This window comes from Diadema antillarum, unplaced genomic scaffold (assembly GCF_040938485.1).
Source record: "Diadema antillarum isolate AM-2024a unplaced genomic scaffold, OU_Dant_1.0 seq00000781_RagTag, whole genome shotgun sequence".
NCBI lineage: Eukaryota > Metazoa > Echinodermata > Echinoidea > Diadematoida > Diadematidae > Diadema > Diadema antillarum.
Genome location: NW_027271669.1, coordinates 1,084 through 19,843, shown reverse-complemented (window position 1 = coordinate 19,843; position 18,760 = coordinate 1,084). Strand labels below are relative to the sequence as shown.

The 18,760-nt window shown below is 38.5% G+C and overlaps 1 long non-coding RNA gene across 1 annotated transcript; it reads right to left on the bottom strand.

Annotated features, from left to right (window-relative positions):
* Window positions 1-5,281: 5,281 nt before the first annotated feature.
* LOC139739040 (uncharacterized) lies at window positions 5,282-11,583 on the bottom strand. Its single transcript, XR_011711496.1, has 4 exons — window positions 11,281-11,583; window positions 9,379-9,766; window positions 5,912-6,049; window positions 5,282-5,325 (listed from the first exon to the last, which is right to left on the bottom strand). It is a non-coding gene; the product is annotated as an uncharacterized lncRNA (long non-coding RNA).
* Window positions 11,584-18,760: the final 7,177 nt, after the last annotated feature.

The window sequence follows — 18,760 nt, the reverse complement described above, 5'->3', positions numbered from 1 at the left end:
CGCAGTAACTGCCGTGCTTCGCACGGCGTCTGGTCGGGCTACGTAGAAAAAAAAAAAAATCAACGAAATCTCAATTTACAATAATTTACAATTCATGTAATTATTACATGAAACACAAACGGGTTGTGTTATTACATGTACATGCAATTCAATGCAATCTTCATGGCAAACCCCCCTTTTTTTTTCTTCAAAGATTTGAAACACAAGTACCGAGTAGGCCAGAGAATTCGAAGTATCCAGTACAATGTTATATCTAAACTTGCATTGGAACTAACCAATAGTTCATTTTTATTACCGGTACAACTTGTCATGTATTTGTAATTTCATGTGACTTTAATAGTTGTAACATTTATTGTGGATGATTTTCTTCACAATTGACACATGCACATACTAGGTTAGAAAGTTGGTCATTGGTATGGCTTAGGCCTTACCGTACCTATTTTCTGTATAAATAGGGTTAAATTGGAATTATTTCACAGATACACACAAAAATATTGGGAATCAGATCATTTTCAGTCTTCTAGACTGAATAATGTGACACCTGTAATAGTCTAATAACCAATCCAACAATTTCTGAGGCTATCTTATACATTTTCTTATTTATCATATGTACAATGCAACCATGCATGATGCAATGTCTTGTTCACCTATACAAGGAGAAAATCAAGACACAAGGAATAATCTGTTCAAGTCAATTATTTCCACATAGGTCAACAACATTCACTCAGTTTTATCTAGAACCCTGATTGGGTTTTTATCATCAGAACACATTTTTTTCTCATTGGTAAATTGACGCTTAACAATTAGGCCTGTATACACAGGTAATATCTTGTGATATTTCAGTGAATTTAAATCTAACACATTACTTATGTAGGGCTAGGGTTCACTTAGCTCTCTAGCACTCATCACACTAAAAGCAAACTAGGGCAGCACACATGTGTTACTTGGAAGGAGTCCCCTGGCTAACTAACTTGTAGCCAATTTATTCTTCACATAATTTGGCATGGGTTTACATGTAAATGTGGGTTGTTACATAAATATGCATACACAAAATCAACATAACAAAACATGCAAATAAAGAAACAAAGGTTAAAACTAAATATTCATAATAATATGTAAATGATGTGCAGGCTTGGGTGATTTAGGCATGATTTCAGTATTACAGGGAACAATGGGTGAGAAGTGAAAGAGTGGAAAATGTCATGTGATATGTGGTGTGTCTGTGATACAATTGTAGGTGGGGTGTGTGGATGCATGTGGATGTGAATACCGGTACTACTGTATGTGTGGGTTGACGTATTTATGTGTAGAGGGGTGGTACCTGTAATAAAAGAAGGGGGGATACATTTATAATAAATGGTTCAAAATAAATCCCTACACTTACGTTATACTACCATGCATAAATACAAATTTCATGTGCACATATAAATTGCATGTGTACATGGGACCTACATTAGAAGTTGTGTGTAGCAGGGTACACTGACCTTACATTTTCTTTTATCTTTGCATGTATATTTGCATTTGGTGTTGCATCATGAGCACAGGTTCTAATTGCAAATGTGCTACGTGTATTTAGAAACTGCTCTCACAGTAATGTGATGTGATATACAATGTAGAGATAACAAATCTGTGCTGGCTACTTGCATGTAGGCCTATATCTTTTAAATATAAAATGTCATAATAGAAATAGTTGTAAAGCAAAGATTGCCAATTGACACAAGTAAGGTAATCATTTGCAGAAAAAAAAAAGAAAAAAGAAACTGCTCAGCATTCTGTCATTAGTCAATTTGGGCATCTACACATTATACTCCTATCATATTGAACAATTATGATAATAATACTATAACATGTAAATTAAAAGAACCTTACAAATGCAACCACTTTCAAATAACTTGCACATTTGCAGGGAAAAATATTGAAGTGAAAGTCCAAGAATCAATGTCACAGGGTTAATGACTTCAAGTACAAAGAACACTATACTATTTCAGTGTGGAGACCTACATATTGCATTGTCAAAACACAATTGGTTTAGGGTTTGAGCATATACAATTATATCAGTAGAACATTATGTAGGGACCTACCAAAATGTATATTACAATGTATTTTTATATCTATGTGAATGAAAACTGAACATCTTGTTTGAAGCACTTCCAACACATTTGTTTATCAAAATTCATATTTTTTTTTTTTTTTTTGGCCACAAAATATAGATGCAATGAATATTACAAGGGCACAAACTCCATTTACCACAAAAATATTGTCCTCATAATAATGTGATTTGATAGAGTTATCACAAAATTTTGTGCTGAAAAAGTGTCTTCCAAAATGCTGATGGACAATGCTACTGTGTAGGACCTGCTGTGCCACTTGAATGTAACACATGGCATGATATCAGTGATCACATAAATGATGAGGATAATAATCATTATGAAGATGATGATAGTAATGAAAAATTAGCAACAACAACAATAGTAGTAGTAGTAATAATAATAATAGTTAGAGCAATAATGAAATGTGTGAAAGGCCCTTCAGTGATGTACACTGTTGTGCATGACAGCCCTGCTTAAGTTCACTTTAAAACACTGATGCAATATTTTATCGTAACGGAGTAATTGTAGTTTTTCACCTCTGAAACACCTGGGAAACACAGGGGGAAAAAAGACCAAATGAAAAACAAGAGACCCGCGGGTCACGCGCTCACCTGAGTATCGCAATTTCACCTTCCATGCATTCTTGCACACTCTTACCTGAGAACATTGGAAACTTTAGGTCTGCATATGGATCCCTCCCCCCCCCCCTCAACTCGGGGGGGGGGGGGGGGTAGGGGGGGGAGGGGGCAGGCAGTCCTGGATCTGAATCTGCAATTAACAAACTTGGAACTAAAGTCATCAATGTTCAAACTCATGGTATTAACTTTGCTTTATCATTTCTGGTTCTAGAGCAGAAGATTTTAAATATTCCTCAATGTGGGGGGGGGGGGGGGTGGGCCCCCTAGGGGGCCCCCAAGAGGGACATGGTGCCCATTTGAAGGAATTGAGATTCTATCCCCCTAGGGATGCTACCTGCTAAGTTTGGTCAAAATTCATCTTGAGGTTTTCAAGAAGAAGATGAACATGTACAATTTCAGGCTCCATTACAAGTGTTGGACTTCTCCCCAGCCCTCTCCTGGGTCCTAAGGGCGTGGGGGGGGGGGGGGGGGGGGGAATGAATCCGCCAACCCCATGAAAAAAACTTGAAACTACAGTCATCAATGTACTAACTCATAGTATCATCTAAGCCCTATCATTTCTGGTTCTAGAGAAGATTTTTAAAGGTTCCTTAATTTTAGGGGGTTTGACCCCCTAGGGACCCCCAGGTGGGCAATGGTGCCCATTTGAACAAATTGAGATCCTATCCCCCTAGGGATGCTACCTACCAAGTTTAGTGAAAATCAGACATGGCGATCTCAAAGTGAAGATGAAAATGTACAATTTAGGCCCCATTAGGACCCCTCCCCACCCCCTCACCTGGGTCCCAAGGGGGGCACCCCTGATTCCCCCATGAACAAACTTGAAACTACAGTCATCAATGTACTTACTCATAGTATCATCTAAGCCCTATCATTTCTGGTTCTAGAGAAGATTTTTAAAGGTTCCTTAATTTTAGGGGGTTTGACCCCCTAGGGACCCCCAGGTGGGCAATGGTGCCCATTTGAACAAATTGAGATCCTATCCCCCTAGGGATGCTACCTACCAAGTTTGGTGAAAATCAGACATGGCGATCTCAAAGTGAAGATGAAAATGTACAATTTAGGCCCCATTAGGACCCCTCCCCACCCCCTCACCTGGGTCCCAAGGGGGGCACCCCTGATTCCCCCATGAACAAACTTGAAACTACAGTCATCAATGTACTTACTCATAGTATCATCTAAGCCCTATCACTTCTGGTTCTAGAGAAGATTTTTAAAGGTTCCTTAATTGTAGGGGGTTTGGCCCCCTAGGGACCCCCCAGGTGGGCAATGGTGCCCATTTGAACAAATTGAGATCCTATCCCCCTAGGGATGCTACCTACCAAGTTTGGTGAAAATCAGATATGGCGATCTCAAAGTGAAGATGAAAATGTACAATTTAGGCCCCATTAGGACTCCTCCCCACCCCCATCCCCTGGGTCCCAAGGGGGGCACCCCTGATTCCCCCATGAACAAACTTGAAACTACAGTCATCAATGTACTTACTCATAGTATCAATTAAGCCCTATCACTTCTGGTTCTAGAGAAGAAGATTTTTAAAGATTCCTTAATTTTAGGGTGTTTGGGCCCCCCTGGGGCCCCCCAGGTGGGCCATGGTGCCCATTTGAACAAATTGAGATCCTATCCCCCTAGGGATGCTACCTGCCAAGTTTGGTGAAAATCGGTCATGGGGTTCTCGAGAAGAAGATGAAAATGTAAAAAGTTTACGCATGACGGATTACGCACGACGGACGACGCACGACGCACGACGGACGCCGGACGAAGAGCGATCGCAATAGCTCACTTGAGCCTTCGGCTCAGGTGAGCTAAAAAAGGACAAAACACTTTGTGCCTGGATATTTTTCAGTTTCCAGTAACAGTTTAACGCACATGCAGTTTAGGAGTTTACAGGATTTATTTTCCCTACTTGCTACATGGGGCAAGAACAAATTTTCCAGGCAATCAATTCACTGTTTCATTCTGATTCACACATTTGAGTACTAACATGTTTGTTGTTACCTCACAGGAAAGACAGAAATAGAGAGTTCAGAGATATAAATGTAGTGTCATATCAGTTATCACTGCCATCACATGAATGTAGTCTATGATTGGAATTGATGTTATTCATGTTCAATGTGCATTTATCAGAATCCCCAACAATCCTGGTACAAAGGTGCAGCTTTTTCATTACTAACATGTCTTTTGCTATAATACACAATGAAGGCATAAATTGACAGTAGGCCTACAGGAAGAACTGGTGTCAGAGCTACTATCATTGCCATCACTTGGATGCACTCAACATAATTATGATATTGAAGTCATCCAAGTTCAGTTTTCAAACATTTGCCAGCCACAAAGAAGAACATGAGAGGGGATGTCACTGGCTTCATGGAGCTAAGTAGTTGGGAGGGCTGGTTCTGATTGATGAGAGGGGATGTCACTGGATTCACTGAGCTTGGTGGCAGAGAGGGCTGGTTTCCACTGGCGAGATGGATGTCACAGGTCTCACCGAGCTGCGTAGCCTAGAAGAGGCAGTCTTATTTGGCGAGAGGGGGTGTCACTGGCTTCAACGACCTGGATATCTGTGATGGCACTTGGATGTGATGCTAGCTGTTCCACTGCAATAGAGGCCAACAAGCACATTCTATTCATCTCTCATCTAATGACTGAATGTTGGTAATAAAGTAACTACTACACATTTACAATGAAAAATTATTTTACTACTCATATAGACCCAATTAACTATTCAGTAATACACATAGTAAATATTCTCTTTAAAGACTATCATTCAAGCAATGACAAGTTTAGTACTGATGAAAGCAATTATGTTATATGCTGAAAGTCCAATGAAAATAGTTCATTTTATTTATGATATTTACATAAAAATTCCCTAATATGCATGCCAAAGGGACGTCTTCACCATCTACTGTAAAAGTGGAAATTTCTTGCGGTGTTGGTTGAAATTTTCACGCATTTCGCGTAAGCCGAAACTAGCGCGAAAATAAAAGAATGCGAATATTTTTGCTCGCCATTTGTTCAAGTAGTTGATGTCTTGATTCCGCGGAACTATAAACATGCGAAGCTCTTCTTACCCCGCCGACCGCAAAAAATTAGTCGCGCTAAAATATCCACTTTTACAGTAACCTGTTATCTCCTTACATCTGCCCAGGCTCTGATAAAATCAATATCTGTCAGCACTCTCACCAGGTTTTGATCCACTTCAATTTGACCCAAGTCCTTTCCTCAGAGTAGCATTTTCCTCCACAACTAATTGGAGAAGGCAACGGCATTCATGAACTTGTCCTTTTTCCATTTCACAGGGGCATCTGGACTGGAGTTCATCTGTATATCAGACACAATGAAAGGCATTAACACGGACTTACAATTAGGATAGTCCCGTTAGTTCTTAACCAATCTGTAAATTTAGTCACAGAACTTGCTATCCCATGTATTTCAGTGTAGAGTCTACCAGGTAGCTTTATCTTGTAGTGCTCACATACATGCAACAGAGAAAACTCCATGAAATATGTTTAGAAATAGACTGTCTACTGTAGAACTTAAATAGCAAAAAGGAAAACTAGAGATTGTAATTTGTCATCACTGACAAATTAAGGTGATCCGATCTTTTTTTTAATCAATGATTCGAGTCCTGATACTGCAAAGTCTCAGCTACAACATATTAAAATCTGAGAGAAATTCACCGAAGCATAAGTAAGATAGATCTCGATAAAGAGAGTCATGTCAATTTTCACATCTAAAAAATTCCCTCCCATAGAGATAACACGTCATAGCAAAGATAGAAAAAGAAGTACATATGACCTTTGACCCCACTTTGCACAGACAAGATGGCATCTGAGCAAAAAGTGGTTATTTTATGAAATGATTCCTGTAACATGGTCTTTACGTGTGCAAAATATGGGAAAGATAGGACATGTATTCACCAAGACACAGGATGAAACATCTATGACCTTTGACCCTAATTTACATACCCAAGATGGCGTCTGATCAAGTAGTTGTAATTTTATGAAATAATTTTCGTGACATGAACTAAACATGTGCAAAATATGAAGGTGATAGGGGCTTTTTTTCTTGAGTTATTGCAAAGAAAGTTGCAAAAAGAAAGAAATATTTCAATACATCGAAGATAAACTTTAATTTCAACCAAGTTTTTCCACGTGATCCCGACAACGTATGAAAGAACGAAGGGCACACTTACGATAGCCCTACATCTCAGCTACAACATATTAAAATCTTAGACAAATTCACCGAAGCATAAGTGAGCTAGTGCTCGATAAAGATAGTCATGTCAATTTTCATTTCCATAATAATTGCACTCCCATAGAGATTACACGTAAACTGGTCAAATTTGACAAGGTTACCTTCAATCCATTTTTTCGAGGTGATGTCGTCATCAAATCAAAATTGTTTTATTACATTTATGAAAGAGCATTTCATAAGCTACAACATATTGAAATTTGGGTGAAAATTGGCAAAGGATTAGTGAGATATGCTCGAGTAAACTTGAAATTTGATGACGTCATTTTGAAAATTTACTTTTTTTACTTTATTAAGAAATTTGATATTTTTTAATCATTTTATCAGCATAGCCACCCCATGAAATGACATGTACAACTCATCACCTTTCAGAATATGTAAAGAAACTGGGGGGTCACCGTCCATCCTGACGAGTAAAATCCGATTTAAAATTGGCGGTTTTTTGGCATAGTTGCACTGTGTATCCCCATTGACGCACGCACGGAATTTTGAATTTGACGGGCCCGTATGACGTCATATTGAGTCGGATCGACTTGAAACTTGGTAGAAATATTCCTTGAAATTTCGGACATCCGATCCGTGTGAAAAAATTGAAAATTTCTATTTCATATTAGCTGTGCGTGCATATATGTGCGCGCGCGTACGCGTCCGTCCAATTTTTTCAATTTTTCAAAAAATGCTCCAAATGGTCTGAAACGTGTGCAAAAAAAGTTTGAGCTGGATTTGAGCATACAAATATTTCAACGCGCGCGTACGCGCGCGTTTTGAGATAAAAATGAATTTTGAGAATATGAGTAGAATCCACTTGACTTGAAATATATGTGACGTAAATTTCATTGAAATATTCCATTCCATTAATGAGATATGCATGAAAATGTGTTTTCATATAATGACGTCATAGTGACGTCACGGTCGACTGATCACTATGATTTTACTTGCGCTGTCGTCTTTGCGACATGATACATATATGGTATAAGTCTGACATTGAGAGGCAATGCACTTTCTGAGCTAACCTCTGCACAACTTTTGAGGAGAAATAAAGAAGAAGAAAAAGAAGAACAAAGAATCCGTACAGATACAGAAGGTGATCCGAGAGGATACTCGGATCACCTAATAAGACCTACAGAGACCCTAGCCAAATTTTTGATGAGTTGACACTGCACATGACGTCGGGATGACCTCAGCCTCTCATTGTGCATCTGGGCAATTCTGTGAAGTTGGGGCACGAAGTGTGACATTTTAGCATAACTCAATACTAATTATGCTATACATGTATTGTTTATAGGCTTTGCAGTTGTATTGAGACCATACATTTTCCTGGAAATTTTGTGCCATTCCGACTCAATTTTGATGAAATTATTAAAACGATATGTAATGGTGTCCTGTAGCATCGTGACGTGTCCATGTAGCATCGTGATAGTAAACATTTGGTCCTAAAAGACAAATTAAGGCAATTAGCTTGACCAAAATTTGATATAATATGCATAATTACTAGATTAGTCAGATAGCTAAATATCTTAACTCTCCTTTCCACAGTTTTACACAAAAAAGGACACCGCATAGCATCGTGATACATTTTGTAATTTTCTTTTAAAATTGAAACTGTGTACAGGAAATTTGAGATATTTAGCTATCTTATTCATACCTTGTAAATATGCATATTGCATCAAATTTTGGTCAAGCTCATTGCCATAATTTGTCTCTTTGGACCAAATTTTAAAATATCACGATGCTACGTGGACACGTCACGATGCTCCAGGACACAGTGTTACATATTGTTTAATAACTTCATTAAAATTGAGTCTGAATGGCAAAAAATTTCCAGGAAAATGTGTGGCCTCAATGCAAATGTAAAGCCTACAAACAATAAATGTATAGCGTAATTGATATTGAGTTATGCTGACATGTATTTTGTCAATATCACGATGCTACATACATGGACACTGCCCCAACTTCATGGAATTACCCATCTACAAAGTAGGCCCTATTTATTTATATGTTGTGTATACAACCTCATATCGGGCCTATGATGTCTTTCAATCCAGCCACATGCAAGGGATTTGGGGGTCTGTATAATTCCACATACAATCATATAGTAGGCCTATATGTGGCTGCAATGTACAAACTATGTAACTTGTAACCCTAAAAGTAATGATCAAGACAACCATAATCTTATTAACCACTACCACAGCTTTGGGTTTTAAAAAAAAATGTTATAAGTTAAATTACAGCAAGAATAAGAACAGCATCGTTTGAGAACACAGAGTTATCTATTCAATTTATTGATGTTTTGTGTACTAAATATCAACATTAACTTTCATTTGCAGGTTCAAAACAGTTGTTGGATCTAGGTGTATTAAAATAGTACCAGGTAATTAAAGTTAGTTTGTACAAACCTTTTGTACCAACGGAAGGGCTGGTCTCAATGGGCAAGAGGGGATGTCATTGGCTTCATCAAGCTGGGAGGGCTGGTCTCGACTGATGAGAGGGGACATCACTGGCTTCACCAAGCCGGGTATAGGCTAGCTGGTCGAAACTGACGAGAGGGAATGTCACTGGCTTCATCAAGCTGGTTAGCTAGGAGGGCTGGTCTCAATTGATGAGAGGGGATGTCACTGGCTTCACCGAGCTGGGTAGCTGGTCAAAACTGACGAGAGGGAATTTCACTGGCTTCATCAAGCTGGGTAGCTGGGAGGGCTGGTCTCAACTGACCAGAGGGGCTGTCACTGGCTTCACTCAGCTGCCTAGTCAGGATGGTCCTTGAATGCGATGCTGGCTGTTGCTCTACAAAAGATACCCACAATAATATCTGACAGACCTTTCTCAACAATTAGCACCTACTGTGCTACAAAGCATACACCATTAACCACTACACTATAGAGACTGAGTGAACTGCGTTACAATGCATATACGCCATTAGCCACTTATGTATGTACGCACAATAGATACACTTCAATCAACATTTTTGCAATGCCATGTGTATCGGAGACAATAACAAGGTACTGGTACCTTACCAAACATGTGAATTCACGTTTTTGGTCCGATCATAGCTGTGATGACAACATATACACAGTTGAGTCTCCACAAAGTATTTTGTAAAAACCGAGAGTTACCAGATTCGCTGACACTTTCATTCATTCAGTGTCGTTTCGTAAAATTGGATTTCTCGCCTATCGCCAATTCGTAACAAACGTCAGTTCTGATGAGTGTCGTAACTTTCTTATTTCGACATTTTGAGACCCATAATTTGACATGAAGGTAGAATAGGGCAACATAATCCAGAATACGGTAAAATAGGAATTCGCGTATTTACATGCAAAACACAAATAGCGTGCCATTTCTTACTGTGAACAGCGATTTATGTGTAATAGAGAAGCACATTTCAAAAAGGAGAAATGTTGAGCCAAATTTGGGATGTCATTCATAGGCAAAAAAATTTCCATGTTAACTTTATGGTAACTATACACAGCCCAGTTGCTGTACGTAGGTACATAGCGACAGGATTCGCACAGCGTACCGTACTTACAGCGTCTACCACTCCTAGTCCGAGGCCCTTTTTCTCTGCCATTATAGCTGTAGCCCGACCACACGCTGTAAGTACACTGTGCGAATCCTGTCGCTACGTACGTACAGCGACTGGGCTGTGTATAGTTACCATAACTGGAAATTTTTTTGCCTATGAATGACATCCCAAATTTGGCTCAACATTTCTCCTTTTTGAAATGTGCTTCTCTATTAATTACACATAAATCGCTGTTCACATTAAGAAATGGCACGCTAATAAAGTGTTTTGCATGTAGATAATACGCGAATTCCTATTTTACCGTATTCTGGATTATGTTGCCCTATTCTACTTTCATGTCATTAAATTATGGGTCTCAAAATACATAGGTCTAAGATACCTACCATACCTCAATCGCATTCTGAATACACCTTTTTGTGAATCTGCATGTAGCCTTTCTCCACATATGTGAGTATTAAAATTCTCAGGCAAACTCTGATAGGCCTATATTATGCTATAACTTATAAGTAGCATCTAGGTCCTATATCTTTTAGTTTAATAGAAAAATGTTAGGGTGTGGCATAGGACACCTAACAAAATTACTAATCTAGCTAGGCCTACTATCAGTATTACTAAATAGTAGGCCAATAGTGTGTGTAGATCCTCTAAGTGACATCTCTATCAATTAATGTTACACTAACAACACTAAACACTGTAACAGTTGTTATAGGTCCTACTCACACTGAACTAGTATGACTATGACTATGAGGTCTTCCGAGTTTCACAAATTTATTACCGATCCAGCCGAAGTGAAATGACATCTCTGTTGTTCAGCCCCTTATCTTCTAGTGTCTTGAGGGGAATTGGGACTCTACATTTTATTTTTCTGTCACCATCTCCATACTCTGTCACTGGTTTTCACGGTCTTCCTCTTCTTGGAGACAGATCTCTCGCTCTCCACCTGCGGCTCCATTGTTAGTGTGGATGGTATTTATACGCAGCCAGCAGATCAGAGTTCAAGCGGACCCGTGCCAGCTACAAGCTGCCGGGCGGATCCCGGGAAATGCACCGATAACGCTCGCTAGCCAGTGAACAGGCACCCGGGTTTCGCCCACAGAACTCTTACACATAGAAGAATCACTCGCCACCCGTTTTGTCGCCGTCGCTCGACTCATTGTCACGTGACGTCCGCCATTTTGCTTAGCGGAACTTTTTTGCGTGCAAATCCCAGCAGACGCTATCCACATACAGTGACTGCATGTTGTACCGTGTTTTTCTGACGTTCCGAGACCTTGAGCGAGGCATTAAAATGCCATATTGTGCGGCTGTAAACTGCACAAATCACTTGACAAAAGGATTTGGAAACAGGTAAGTTTGACACCAAGCCATGATGAGAATAAGAAGTAGTAATTCCCCAAGTAACGTTACAATTAGGCGGATCGGTCGTATGTTGGCTTTCTTGTGAGCGCAGTAGCAAAGGTAGTCCCAGACACTGGATTTTGTGTTTGCCGTCGACATATCTGTTTACCACCAACTACTATGCAAAATAAAAAAGATCAGTTAGATCTAGGCCTAATTTAGGCCCTGGGGCTATATTACACTCTGTACGTTGTGTGTTAGGGCAAACAGCTTTGTACATGAAAAAAGTGTAAATTTATGTAAATTTGAGCTTAGGTGTAAACTTTACACGTAGATTAATTCTTGTCTAGCTAGTTAGAGTCACAGTACCAGTGGTGGGCCAGTGTCAGTGTCAGTGACAACACTATGGTCGTTTAGATACTAGATTGTCTAGACTGACTGTGTACTCTAGTATTAAAGTAACCCCGGGACATTGCTTTTGCAATATGCAATATTTGTCATACATGTATTTGCGAGACTTGTCTTGCCTACATATTGTTGCCACGTTAACATTTCGTACTATACCATATAGTATGTTTTCACACTCAGAAGGATTTCATTTTGAATTGTGCTTGAAGCGAACAAGTGCAAGTGAAATCTTGGATTATACAGTATTGCCTTTGGTATTTTTTTTTTTTATATTCTTGCCAGTGTCCATTATTCATGGTTTTATTTTGCTGCCATATTGTATGCTAAGTGATTGTACATGCATTTGCTTTCATGATATACAATACATGTAGTTGTCTTATTTGTGACACTTGTTTTGCCTACATGTACATACTTTGAGATGCAGTGTAGTATGTTTTCGCACTCTTTAGATTTCACCTTGAATTTCGTTTGAAGCAAATGGGTGCGTGTGAAATCTTGCATTATACAGATGTTCATGTATTGCCTTTAGTTGATATTGTTATGCCAAGAATGCATTTGATATTCTTGCCCGACAGTGTTCATTCTTTATGGATTTCATGTTGTTGCTATATTGCATGATAGTTGATTATACAGGCATTTGCTTTCGTGATATACAACATTTGTTGTATATCTGTGATACTTGTTTTGCTTACATGTTGTTACCAAATTATGTTTTCATACTACACAGTGTATGGGATAGTGTTTGTTAAACTCATTACTAAGGATTTAATCTTGAATCATGCTGAGCTAAGTACAAGTGAAATCTTACATTTACAAATGTATTGCCTTTAATACTGTTGCCAGGAATGCCTTTGGTGTTCTTTTCAGTGTTCATAATTCATAGATTTATATTGCCATAGTGCATGCGGATCAACACAATATGTTTCCATACTATACCATAGTGCGTTTTTACACTCATTAGGATTTTCTTTTTGAATCACGCTTGAAGCTATCAAGGGCAAGTGAAATTGTGCACTATATTGATGTATTGCCTTAGATAATCTTGCCAGACAGTGTTCATTATTCATGAATTTTATGTTGTTGCCCTATTGCATGTCCATTATAGATGTATATGCATTTGATTTTGTGATTACAATAGTTGTCACAAATTTGCGACACTGGTGGTCTTGCCTATCATTTGCATAATATGTTCCTGACGCATGTACTGCTTGTGATTATAGCCGCCGTATTAGGTATGATAATGGTACGTGTACTTCAAGCAAATGGTATATCACTTTACTGTGGTTGATTCTCAGCAATCAACTTTGACCTTGATGAATGTCAAATAAATTGTAAAAAATCAGGAAAATTAACTCTGTCCAACTTAACTTTCTGTTTTTTGTGGAAGACAATCTTGAAAGGAGTTCATGCTTGTAATGTGTGTGTGTGAGTGTGTGAATACATATATATATATATATATATTATATGTATATACATATATATACATAGATAATTATATATATATATATATATATATATATATATATATATATATATATATATATATATATTGATTGAGTACCAGGTAGTCTACATGTTGGTGCAGCAATATCATGATATCGAAAGTAAAACAGAAACCGATTTCATGTTGATCACCTACAATTTATTTACAGCACACAAATATTTGAGCGATTCGCTCTTTCTCAAGTGTTGTTGCAAATCGCTCAAAAATTGGTGTGGTGAAATAAATTGTTGGTGATTAGCATGAACTCGATTTCTGTTTTATTCATGTATACAGATATACAGTGTATACATGCCTATAGGCATATTGCTTCCTATACCAATATGTGCAATAGTGGTAACTACATTGTACTACACACTACTAATGATAATGATAACAGCAGGAATATAGATAATTAAGGTGATGTTGTCTTCCAAATTTCTAATATGTTGAACGAGTGTCAGATGGGGAAGATGTATTACATGATCATATCCACAAATCACTGATTTTTACAACTGGACTGACTGGAAATTTAATTTGACCTGTTTAATGGGAGAAAAATCAAAAGCACGAACACACATCTTCTTGCAATATCATTGGAGGGGGAAAATGCAAGACATAGGGGTGAGAGGGGTATCAGAAAAATGGCAGGACACAGACAAGGACAAGCGCGCGTCTTAGATTATTTTATACCAAAGCAGATCACGTCTCCGAAGTCAAATAGATCTATCCGAAAGGGGAAAAAACACCTGTTTCAATACAGACAACTTTCAGGGAAGAGTGTGAAATAAATAACATAAATGAGTACATGAATCTGTGGTCAACGCTGGATTGAGAAGTACCAGTTTGACAGTTTACAAGTTCAAGTAAATATCAAGGGCTATAGCGGCTGTCATACTGTCCGATCAGTGAGTTGACCGTACCGTACTCTCGAGGAGCTGCGGAGGTACCGCTAACCAACATGGCGGCGTGTGCACTGAGGCGTCGCATCCGGGGTGCGCGGTGGCGACACCGAGCTCAGCGGGTTGTGAATGGGTATGATTCTTCTATGTGTAAGAGTTCTGTGGTTTCGCCTCGCAATAGGGGCGATATCTTGGGCTTGCTTTTCGCCGAGGAGAAGGCAATACATTAACGCTGTGCCAAAATCGGACAAAAGAGGGAGGCAAAAACAACACTTGAACGGAGAGCCTCTAAGCCGACCCCCCGTGATTTTGACAAGCGTTACATGTAACGCTCTTCAAAAAATCATAGATATCTTCATAATGCCGTATTTTTCATCGATTCTTTTTCATTGCTTAGTCCTTTCATAGACATTGGTCCTTGTTTTTGCCTGTTTCACTTCATGAAATAGCACTTTTGCATTTTGGGTTCCAACACTCCTCCCCAGTCCCTTTAAGGGATGGACGCATTGGCGCGGTTTAATAGACCCATAAGCCGGGTTCACACGTACACCAATTAGCGGCATACAATACAAATCTCGAGATTTGCATCGCGATCGTCATCCCACTATTTTGTATATACGTGTGAACCCGGCTAGTGACTATCTTGTGTCATTTATTTTGTGCAATGCGTGTAGCATGGCCGGCGGAACCGAGGGAGGGGGGGGGGGGGCTCAGTCCCCCCACTTTTATTTGCGCCATGCAAAGGAATACATATAAGGTGTCATCACTTTGCCCCCCCCCCCCCCCTCCCCCACTTTTTTTTTTTAACCCCGGAAGTACGTAAGTAGTTTTTACGCTGAAGACCTTTTTTTTTTTTACTTGTCAAATTTGTTAGCTGAAGAATTAACCCGGAAGTGGCACGTGTACCAGAAGTTGTGCTGAATGCCTTTTTTTTTTTTTTTTTGGCTTGTTACCTCATGAAACCCGGAAGTGCCCCCACACTTTTGAAAACGCTCCGCCAGCCCTGTGTAGACTCTATAGCAGATACCAACAAAATAATGTTAATATGATAATAATAATCAATTTATAAAGCGCAAAACCTATAAACATTGCTGATGAATTGTTTTGGTGTTATCTAGTGGGAAAATTGAGGGAATTCTAAAGTCACGGCAGGGTCGGCTCAACGTCATTTTTTTTTTTTTTTTTCATGTTACATACATCACGTAGGGTTTAATCGCTTTGGCCATCACTTTTTTTACGTACCCGAAGTGACACCAGAAAAGCTATTCTCTCTCTCCCTCTACGGTCAGCTCGCTGTCAGTCAGCCAATAAAAAGTTTACCCCCGGAAGAATAAGCTGATAAACTGCCCCCCCCCCCCCCGCATCCTCACACACACATTTGTCTATTTAGGGCTATCATCATCCTTTTGAAAATGATGTCATCTTCCATATTATGTCATACTTTCGGGATCATAGAGTGCCAATACGTGAAAATAAAGAAACCACAAGTCATGTGGCACTGAAACAATGAATACACCGGCCGCTGTCAAACACACTTCGGCAAAGACAGTCTGAAAGAAGACATTTGTGTTGTGCGATGTTTTGTTTGTTTTTGTTTGTGTTTGTTTGTTTTTGTTTTTGTTTGTTTTTGTTTTTGTTTTGTTTGAGTCTCGGAAATGATTTTTTCTTTGAACAAGCCTCACATACGTGTAATCCCTTTTGGAAAGAAGTATTCACAGCTTACGGCGAATTACTTTCGGTTTATTGTAATAATTTTCAGTGTCAACCTTTGTGGAAAAATAATAAGATTACTATAGGACATGCGTCGGTTTTTAAACGAAAGTGGTATCAAAAAGGAATTCGTTTTGTTAATGATTTGTTAGATGAAGAAGGAAATGTATTATCATTTACTGCCTTTAAGAGGAAATATGATGTTGACGTTAATTTTTTAGATTATTTTGGAATATGTCATGCGGTTAGAAAAGCAGGTTGTGATAGAAATATGAATAATATGGAAAAGTTTTGTCAACCAATTATACCTGATATTTTACAATTGGTTATAAAACATTCTAAAGGATGTTCACATATTTATGCTGTTTTGTTAAAGAATAGAAATAATGTATATCAATGTAAAGGATTTTTAAAATGGCGACAATTGATACAACTTGAAGAAAAGAAATGGCAATCTTTTTCGTTGGCCCCGTTTAAGAGCACGGAAGATGTTAGTTTACAATGGTTTCAGTTTAAAATAGTAAATAGAATTTTATATACAAATAAGATGTTGAATAGAATTGGATTGGTTGAAAGAAGTGAATGTTCATTCTGTAATGTGAATGTTGAGACTTTAATACATTTTTTTTAGTGAGTGTCAATATGTTGATAGATTGTGGGTTGAAGTAAGAGAATGGATTAATATTAACACGGGGTTAGAAATAACATTTACGACGGAAAATAAATTATTTGGTTTTGGGGGTATTAACAATTCGGCATTGAATTGTATTACCATGCTTGTGAGATATGAAATTTATGTTTGTAAAATAAGAAAAATAATACCTCGTTTTGATTTATGTAAATATAGTATAAGGGAATATTATGATAGAGAGAAATTTATCGCAAGAAATAATCATAAGTTGCAAGTGTTTCAGAAAAAATAGTGTCTTTTTAGACACATTTTTTCTTGATGTATATTGTATTGAATTCGAAAAAAAAGCATGATGTTATTTGAAATATGTTGTAATATGTGTATAGATGAAAGAGAATAATAAATATCCCAGTGAGGGAAAAAAATGAAAAAAAAATGTTTTGTTTGTTTGTTTGTTTGTTTGTTTGTTTGTTTGTTTGTTGGGTTTGAGAATTTGTTATCCTTTTGTTTCATTATATCATATTAGTGTTAAATGTAATTATGATTGAATCATCATTGTTTTTGCATTAACGTATTGTACGTACTTGCTGACCGGCCAAACGACTGAGTGCGGCATCTTATAAAACAAACAAACAGACAAACAAATAAACAACTTACGAACGAACGAACAAACAAACGGACAAACATTTTGGCTTTATAAAAAGAAAAAAAGTGCCCACTGGGTTTGAGGAAAGAAAATATTACTTCCTAAACAGTTTTATTATCTCTTCACGCCAGCAAATTGCCCAGCATGCATTTGTGGCGTGGTGTGAGGAGCCGGGATCTAAATGGTTTCAATGTGTTTTACTTTTATTTAGATGCCACTGAAAATATTGTGTTAGATCTGGATGAGGAATTACAAATGATCCACATACGATCACAGAATTGTGCATGGGCGTCACCAGGGGGGGGGGGGGGGGGGGGGGGGGGGTGCGTTGGGTGCGAACGCACCCCCCTTCAGATCCTTTAAAAAAAAAAAAAAAAAAAAAAAATCAGTCTGCGAGCGACCTCAACGGCGGACGGTAAATAATTACTCTTTTCTAATTTTGTTTATATTTTGCACCAGGGACACACACACACACACACACACACACACAAAAACAGAAAATTCGCACCCCTGTTTCTGGCAGCACTGATTTTGTACATATCTATTAGTATTCTACAGTGTTTACTATTTATCGACCGTAGTGTAAATCCGTACGATACGGAGCACTTATACACGTTTGCCCCATCCCACATAATCAAAATATCCGCGATGAAAAGATCTTCTTGCTTTTTTTTAGAATTCAAGAAATCTGTCCAATTATTTCACCCAAAAGCAGTGGCGTAACTACGGAGCGGGGGGGGGGGGTGGGTGGGGGGGGAGGGGGTGGAGGGGGTGCGCCCCCCTCCTAATCCGCTGGTTAAAAAAAAAGACTTACCGAAATAGTATTCCTCAAGTGTTAAGTAAACTGCTTTCGAATGAAAGGGTGATATATTTTCTATGATTTCTTTTAACCATAATTAGATAGGTAATATAATGTGAAACATTGTTCAAAAAGCCCGGACCCGACACAAGATTGTGATTCAGCGTGATTCCTGGTTGGCATTCGGAATATTGATAAGCAGGATGTGCGCAGTGTACTCAGTACATCCGAACGAAGAGTCGCTACAATGTTGAGCAATGTGATGTAGAATGTACACCTTTGTACCTTACGCTTCGTTATATCAAAGCTAGATCATTGATTTTGCAGAGTTGCTTTACATA